The sequence below is a fragment of the Ursus americanus genome, chromosome X (assembly GCF_024610735.1).
Source record: "Ursus americanus isolate L20-20 chromosome X, mUrsAme1.1.p, whole genome shotgun sequence".
NCBI classification, from domain to species: domain Eukaryota; kingdom Metazoa; phylum Chordata; class Mammalia; order Carnivora; family Ursidae; genus Ursus; species Ursus americanus.
This window is the reverse complement of record NC_142164.1, coordinates 68,147,100-68,156,686: the sequence shown is the minus strand read 5'-3', so window position 1 is coordinate 68,156,686 and position 9,587 is coordinate 68,147,100.

Below are 9,587 nucleotides of genomic sequence, written 5' to 3'. Positions count from 1 at the left end.
CATTCTTAAACTTTCTATGCTGCCCAGAGCAATCTATACTTTCAACACCATCCCTTTCAAAATACCAATGACATTTTTCAAGGAGCTGGAACAAACAATCCTAAAATTTGTATGGAACCAGAAAAGACCCCAAATCACTAAGGAAATGTTGAAAAAGAAAAACAAAGCTGGGGCATCACATTGCCTGATTTCAAGCTATATTAAAAACCTATGATCACCAAGACAGTGTGGTACTGGCACAAAAACTGACACATACATCAGTGGAGCAGACTAGAGACTCTAGAAATGGACCCTCAACTCTATGGTCAACTAATCTTTGACAAAACAGGAAAACATATCTAATGGAGAAAAGACACTCTCTTCAACAAATGGTGCTGTGAAAATTGGACAGCTATATACAGAAGAATGAAACTGGACCATTCTTTTACACCATACACAAAGATAAACTCAAAATGGATGAAAGACCTCAATGTGAGACAAGAATCCATCAATGTACTAGAAGAGAACATAGGCAGTAACCTCTTCGATATCAGCCACAGAAACTTCTTTCAAGACACGTCTCCAAAGGCAAGTGAAACAAAAGCAAAAATGAACTTTTGGGACTTCATCAAGATAAAATCTGCACAGCAAAGTAAACAGTCAACAAAACAAAGAGGCAACCCACAGAATGGGAGAAGATATTTGCAAATGTCATTACAGATAAAAGGCTGGTATCCAAGATGTATAAAGGAATTCTCAAACTCAACACCCAAAAAACAAATAACTCAGTCAAATAATGGGCAGAAGGTATGAACAGACACTTCTCCAAAGAAGACATACAAATGGCTAACAGGCAGATGAAGAAATGTTCAACATCACTAGCCATCAGGGAAATACTAATCAAAACCACAATGAGATACCACCTTACACCAGTTAGAATGGCAAAAATTAACAAGACGAGAAACAACAAATGTTGGTGAGGATGTGGAGAAAGGTGAACCTTGTTACACTGTTGGTGGGAATGCAAACTGGTACAGCCACTCTGGGAAACAGTATGGAGGTTCCTTAAGATGTTAAAAATAGAGCTACTCTATGACCCAGCAATTGCACTACTACAAATTTCCCCCAAAGATATAGATGTAGTCAAAAGAAGGGGCACATGCACCCCAAAGTTCATAGCAGCAATGTCCACAATAGCCAAAGTGTTGAAGGAGCCGAGATGATCTTAAACAGATGAATGGATAAAGAAGATGTGGTCCGTATATACAATGGAATATTACTCAGCCATCACAAAGAATGAATGCCCACTCTTTGCATCAACATGGGTGGAACTGGAGGGGATTATGTTAAGTGAAATAAGTCAAGAAGAGAAAGACAATTATCATATGATTTCACTCATATGTGGAACATAAGCTATAGCATGGATGACCGTACGGTAAGGGAGGGAAAACATAAGGCGGAGAAATCAGAGAGGGATACAAACCATGAAAGACTATGCACCCCAGAAAAAACACTGAGGGTTTCAGAGGGGACAGGGGTGTGGGGATGGTGTATAACCAGATGGTGTGTATTAAAGAGGGCACATGTTCTGATGAGCACTGGGTGTTATACCCAACTAATGAATCATTGAACATTTTATCAAAAACTAATGGTGTACTATACAGTGGCTAACTAAACATAATAAGGAAAATTTTAAAAAATAAAGCTATACATTATAACCTATTTGTATGTTTTTATACCTGTGTATGTTTAAATAAATATAAACAAAGTTACAGTCATTGAGTCTTAAATACAATTTGTTAAATAATGTATCAAATGAAGAATTTTAGAATTCTGGTTTTTCATATCAAATGCCCACATTAGTAGAGGTTCCATTTTATGACCAAATTATTCTGTTAATTCTTGATGTTTTTAGTATGGTCTTAAATCATTTTGTTAGAGAATGCCTTGAATAGCTTTGACCTAATTTTATTTATTCATTTTTCAAAATGCTATCAGAGACCTAAATTCACTCTTAAAATATAAACCACTCCAAGAAATTAAATTATCTCATTTGACTAAAATATTTGCCCTTACCTGAGCCTACCAGCTGGAAGAAAGTAAAAGCAAATATTTCTATTGATATGTGTGCTTTGGGTAATCCACCAATTTGGAATGCTTTGGAAACAAAGAGGTTTTTGACCTTGATAAAAACCTAAGGGGAAAATGATGACAAATTGAACTTTTAGTTGTTTTGCTATTACCTAAGGACATAGCTTTAATAATAATAAAAGGTTATGTGAAGTACAAAGACCCAGAATTTCATGGTAAAGCTTCAGAGGAACAGGAAGCTAAACAAGCAGCATTTACCAATATAATTGCTCCTGTAATCACACAGAGAAGAGAGAGGCTATTTATTAACAGTCAGATACAAGTCCTTGACTTAGAGAAAAGACTATGGACTCTGGGAAACAAACTGAGGGCTTCAGAGGGGAGGGGGGGTGGGGGAATGGGATAGGCTGGTGATGGGTATTAAGGAGGACATGTATTGCATAGTGCACTGGGTGTTATATGCAAGTAATGAATCATGGAACTTTACATCAAAAACTAGGGATGTACTGTATGGTGACTAACATAATATAATAAAAAATATTATCATAAAAAAATAAAATAAAATAAAAACCACTCAAAATGAAAACACTAAAGAAAAAAAAGAAAATGGAAAAAGTTAGGGTGTTTATGGCATAAAGATATTATTTGCCATTTTCAAGATTGTCAATGGAAAGCACCAAATAATTTAAATGGAATTTAGTAAAGGGCTTCATGAAATTACCTATAATAGCAGAGATAAACTGGTAACAATATTAAACAATCATTGATGGGGCAATGTTAGAGGTACTGCCAAGGGTTACCCGAAATATGTCTAAACCTGCCAACAACTTAATCTTGGTAAAACTACAAAGGTGGGACATGGATAGAAACCAAAGCCTTAAGGGGCCTTTAAACACTTCCAAATGGACTTCATACAAATGTTTTCTGCAATAGGCTATGAATATGCTATGGTTATTGTTTGTTTATTCTCAGAGGAAGTTAAAGCTCTTCATTACTGGAGAGCCATGACCCTGTAAATTCCCATTCTCCCACAACAAAGCTGCTTTCTTTTTTCCAACCTAAAGAATGCACATTTATTTCTCTAACAACAGAGGTATTCATGTGGCTAGTAATGCTATTAGGGAACTCTAAATTCTTATCTTTTACCCAGACATGTCAATAGCCTTTTCATCAACAGTCCTTAGGGAAAAAAAAGAGAGAGGACTGATGGAATTCTAAAACTAAAATTAAAAACACTCTTAGAAACCCTTGTCTTAAATTATTACCATTAGCTATAATATACAGAAGATCTCCTTATAAAATAATAATAGACCACCTCATGCATTTGATATTACAAGCAGATATCATTAATTACTTCAAGGGATTTGTGTGATACCTCCAGCTTCATCATTAGCAAGTATGGAGCTCATTTCCAAAACACACACCTAAGCAGCCTCTATATAATCTGCAACCTTGAGATTTAATCTTGAAAAAGACACCAGGAAAAAATTGCTCTTGAGACTTGATGAAAAGGACCTTATCAGATGCTATTTACAATTGACACAGCAACAAAACTAAGATATAGAATCTTATATTCATGTTTGCCAGCTCAAAATAGATACATCCTTTCCTCCTGACTACTTAACATACAGTCTATCTAGAAATCATAAACAGGGGATTCTCAGAAATTCCCCAGAATCTATTGACTTCAGAGAGGGACAGCATCTATCCAAGCCAGTGGATCCATGTTAGTTTTTTGATTCTTCAACACTCTTTCCTGTCCTTTTACTTTATTACGAATTTGTCCTATTACCCCACTTTTATAACGTTTAAAACACTAAAATGATCTCTCTTACCTTCACCTTATTATTTTTTTTAATTTATTTTTATTTTTTTTATTTTTTAAAGATTTTATTATTTATTCGACAGAGATAGAGACAGCCAGCAAGAGAGGGAACACAAGCAGGGGGAGTGGGAGAGGAAGAAGCAGGCTCATAGTGGAAGAGCCTGATGTGGGGCTCGATCCCACAATGGCGGGATCACGCCCTGAGCCGAAGGCAGACGCTTAACTGCTGTGCCACCCAGGCGCCCCCACTTTATTATTTTTGACCTTTATGGTTTCCTATTATTTAAGAGAGAGCAAAACTCTCTTACACATTTTCTCCAGCTGATAACTACTGCTCTAAATCTAACAGGTTGCTGGCCCTTTTGCACCTCACCTGATGTGCCTGATGAAAATTTAATACTTTCCTTTAAATCTTTCAAAAGTCAATTTCCCTTTAACAAGCACCTCTGATCCTTAAGTTTCTTTCACATCATTAATCCCAACCTTCAGTCACATAAAAATTGAACTTTGGTCACTACAATCTTATCAGCAAGACCTAGACAATAAAAAATAGGCTCATATGTCTTAAGTGTTAGATTTAGCCATTCTGACAGGTGTAATGTGATTTCTCATTGTGTTTTTGATTTGCGTCCCTGATAGATTAGTGATGTTGAACATCTTTTCATGTGTCCATTGGCCATCTGTATGTCTTTAGAAAAATGTCTATTCATGCCTTTGCATATTTTTAATTGGATTGTTTGTTTTTTTGGTGTTGACTTATGTAAATTCTTTATATTAACCCCTTATCAGATGTATAATTTAAAATATTTTCTCCCCTTCAGTAGATTGCTTTTTTGTTTTGTTGATGGCGTCCTTCACTGTGCAGAAGCTTTATGTTTTAGTGTAGTCCCAAAAGTTTAGTTTTCTTTCTGTTTCCCTTGCCTAAGAAGATGTATCTATAGGCAATGTCAAAAAATTACTGTCTCTGTTTTCCTCTAGGAATTTTATGGTTTCAGATCTCACATTTAGGTCTTTAATTTTGAGTTTATTTTTGTGTATGGTGTAAGAAATTGGTCCAATTTCATTCTTTTGCATGTAGTTGTCCAGTTTTCCCAACAGCATTTGTTAAAGAGACTGTCTTTTCCTTGTATATTCTTGCCTCCTTTGTCATAGATTAATTAGCCATATAAGCATGGGTTTATTTCTGGGATCTCTATTCTGTTTCATTGACCTATGTGTCTAATTTTATGCCAGTACCATACAGTTTTGATTATTACACCTTTGTTGTATATCTTAAAACCTGGGATTTTGATATGTCATGCTTTGTCTTCTTTCTCAAGTTTGCTTTAGCTATTTGGGGTCTTTCATGGCTCCATACAAATTTTAGGATTATTTCTTCTAGTTCTATGACAAATCTTGTTGGTATTTTGATAGGGATTGCATTAAATGTGTGTATTGCTTTGGATAGTAAGGATATTTTAACAATATTTGTTTTTTCAATCCATGAGTGTGGAATATTTTTCCATTTGTTTGTGTCATCTTCAATTTATTTCATCATTGGTAATGTAAATTGGTACAGGCTCTGTGGAAATTGTATAGAGGTTCCCTAAAAAAATAAAAATAGAATTATCATATGATCCAGTAATTCTACTACTGGGTATCTACCCAATGAAAATGAAAACACCAATCGGAAAAGATATCTGTGCCCTTATGTTTATTGCAACATTATTTACAATAGTCAAGATACGGAACCAATCCAGCTATCCATCCATGGTATACATATTTGAATATTACTCGCCATCAACAAGAATGAGATCTTTAAAAAAAAAAAAGGAAAATAATGAGATCTTTCCATTTGCAACAACATAGATGGACCTAGACAGTATAATGCTAAGTGAAATAAGTCAGAGAAAGATTTGGATACTAACCTTTTATCTGATATGTCATTTGCAAATATCCTCTCCCATTCTGTAGGTTGCCTTTTAGTTTTGTTGTTTCCTCCACTGTACAGAAGATTTTTATCTTGATGAAATCCCACTAATTCATTTTTGCTTTTGTTTTCCTTGCCTCTGGAGATGTCTCTAGTAAGAAAAGAAGTTGATGTGGACAAAGTCAAAAAGATTCCTGTCTGTGGTCTCCTTTAAGATTTTGATGGATTCCTGTCTCACATATAGGTCTTTCATTCATTTTGAGTTTGTTTTTGTGTATAGTGTAAGAAACTGGTCCAGTTTCATTATTTTGCACGTGGCTGTCCAATTTTCCCAACAGCATTTGTTGAAAAAAATGTCTTTTTTCCCATTGGATATTCTTTCCTGCTTTGTTGAAGATTAGTAGACCAGAGAGTTGAGGGTCCTTTTCTGGGTTGTATATTCTGTTCCATTGATCTATGTGTCTGTTTTGGTGCCAGTCCCATTCTGCCTTGATGATTACAGCTTTACAATACAGCCTGAAGTCAGGAATTGTGATGCCACCAGCTTTGGTTTTGTTTTTCAATATTACTTTGGCCATCTGGGGCCTTTTCTGGTTCCATACAAATTTCAGAATTTTTTGTTCCAGCTCTGTGAAAAATGCTGGTGGTATTTTGATAGGCATTGCATTGAATGTATAGATTGCTTTGGGAACTATAGACATTTTAACAATATTTGTTCTTCCAAACCATGAATATAGAATGTTTTTCCACTTCTTTGTGTCTTCCTCAATTACTTTCATTGGTGTTCTATAGATTTCAGAGTACATATCCTTTACCTTTTTTTGTAAGGTACTATAAAAGCAATTGCAAATATATTTGATTCTTTGATTTTTCTTTCTTCTGCTTCATTATTTGTGTAGAGGAATGCAGCAGACTTCTGTGCATTGATTTTATATGCTATGAATTTGCTGAATTCTTGTATCCAGTTCTAGCAGGTTTTTTGGTGGAATCTTTTGTGTTTTCTACATAGAATATTATGTTGTTTGCAAATAGTGAAATTTGACTTTTTCCTTGCCGATTTGGATGCCTTTTATTTCTTTTTGTTCTCTGATTGCTGAGGCTAGGACTTTCAATACTATATTGAACAACAGTGGTGAGGGTGAATATTCCTGCTATGTTCCTGACCTCAGGGGAAAGCTCTCGGTTTTTCCCCAGTTCAGATGATATTAAGTGTGGGTCTTTTGTAGATGGCCTTTATGATGCTGAGGTATGTTCCTTTTTATTCCTACTTTCTTGGGTGTTTTTATCAGGCAAGGATGATGTATTTTTTCAAGTGCTTTTTCTGCATCTATTGATAGGATCCCATGGTTTTTTATTCTTTCTTTGATCAATGTGGTGTATCATGTTGATTGATTTGCAGATATTGAACCACCCTTGAAACCCAGGAATAAATTCGACTTGGTCCTGGTGAATAATCATTTTAATATACATTGGGTTCTGTTAGCTAGTATCTTGTTGAGAATTTTTGCATCCATGTTCATCAGGGATATTGGTCTGTAAACTGCCTTCTCTTCTTAGTCCATTCTTAAATATTGGAAATCCATAAAGTTATACATTTTACCTGGGAGATTTAATTTACTCCTAGAACTTCAACTACCATGAATATATGAATGCTTTCACAATTTCTATTTCTTAACAAGATTTTTCTCCTGCCTACCCATTAATTCCACCTGGATGTATCAACTCAACAATTGTCAAATCATTACCTTTTCCACTATTCTTTAGAATCCTTGCTTGCAATTCTTTGCTTAGGAATCCCATGTATCTATTCTGGCACATATCTACTTCTTACAACCTAGATCAGTGAGATATCATTAGTTATCATCAAAGATAGTGAGTGCACTATAGTCTGAAATTTATTTTGGCTCAAATTTTTCTATTGTTTTAATTCTAAAAAATTATAATGGTGAAAAACAAATATTACCTGTAGTGGTAACAGTCTGATTTCTAAACTGCTATGTAATGTAAATATTTTGATATTTAAGAGATAAATGCACCCAAAATTGTATGAAATTCCACATTATAAATACTAATAGAAAATATAATTTAAATAAAAAAATAATAAACATGCATTAATTACTTGCTATGTGCCTGTTGTGGTGTTAAACTATTTCACATGCATTACCTCTTTAATCTTCATAAGAACCCTATGAAGCAATTTTCTAATGAGAAAAACTGAAGGCTAACGAGATTAAGTAACTTGCCCAAAATCATGTAGGTAAAAAATGGTGAAGCCAGTATTCAAACCGAGGCAGTCTTGGAAGAGACAATGATTTTTAAAACAGTACACACAAAGTGTTAATCATTTAAAAATAGAGTATATTAAGATTAAGGACTTCTGTTCATTAAAAGACATCAATAAGAAAGAAGAAAACTACTCTAGCCACAGATTAGAGGAAGATGTTTTGATGCATGTATTCGACAACGGATGTATATCCAGATATAGGTAGATGACATAGATAGATATAGATATGTCCCCTACAAATTAATGAGAAAAGACACGGACCAATAGAAAAATAAGAAAAATAAGCAAAAGACTTGAATGGGCACTTTAGAAAAGCAGATATACAAGTGGTCAATAAATATACAGAAATGGTGCTCAATATTATTAGTCATCAGGGAAATGCCAAAGGAAACCATAAGGAGATGTTACCCCACAATAACCAGAATGATTAAAATAAAAAATATAAAAGCCCCAAGTTTTGATGAGGATTTAGAGCAACTAAAACTCACACACTGCTGATGGAAATACAGCAACACCTACAAAAACTGAATGTATGCACATGCAATGACGCATCCATTCCATACTTAGGCATATACCCATCAGAAATGCATACATGGTCACTAGAAGGCATGTATAGAAATGTTTATAGCAGCACTATTTATAATTGTCAATAATTAGAAACTACTTAATGGTCATGGATAGCAGAATGATCTAGATAAATATATTGTTGCAGTGAAAGTGAAACAATTACAACTATTAGAGCAATATGGTTGAAAACCACAAACATAACAGTGAGAAAAAGAAGCTAGAGACAGAGGAGTAGATATGGTATGATTCCATTTATATAAATTACAAAAACAGGCAAAACTAACCTATTGTGTTAGAAGTGAGTTTAATGGTTTTCACTGGTGGGGTGTGGAGTTACTATAAAGGAGTGGGAGGAATGGTCCTTCTAGGGTGCTGGTAAAGTTCTGTCTCTTGATCTGAGTGTTGTTGCATAGATGTATTCATTCTGTGAAATTCGGTGATCTGTACACATATAATTTTTGTGCCTTTCTGTATATATGCTATACTTCAATAAAAAAAAAAAGAAAAAAAGGCAGTCTTCCTCCAGATACCATGCTCTTAACCATGATACCATATTTCCAATGGGTAGTGAACTTCAGAGCCAAGCTGAGGTACAGATAATAGGACTGCTCATTAGTGAGTAACTCATGCCAACACACCATATTTGATTTAATTTCTTCATTGACAATTGACAAATGACTGCATGTTACAATTTTTAGGGTCATATTTGAAGCTATGATTATTGAATTTTCAAAATCCAAGAATCCTGTCTCAGCCATCTGGTAACTGAGACAGTGGTGCTGGCATTTCTGAGACTCAAAGTAATTGTGAATGTTCTGTTCCAATTGAGCATTAGCTGGCAGGGACAGGGGTGGGTGGATAGTATAAGCTAGACATGGCTTTCTATAGGAATAGAAAGCAAAGACTTTGGAGATTCTGTAAGAAGGAAAGAC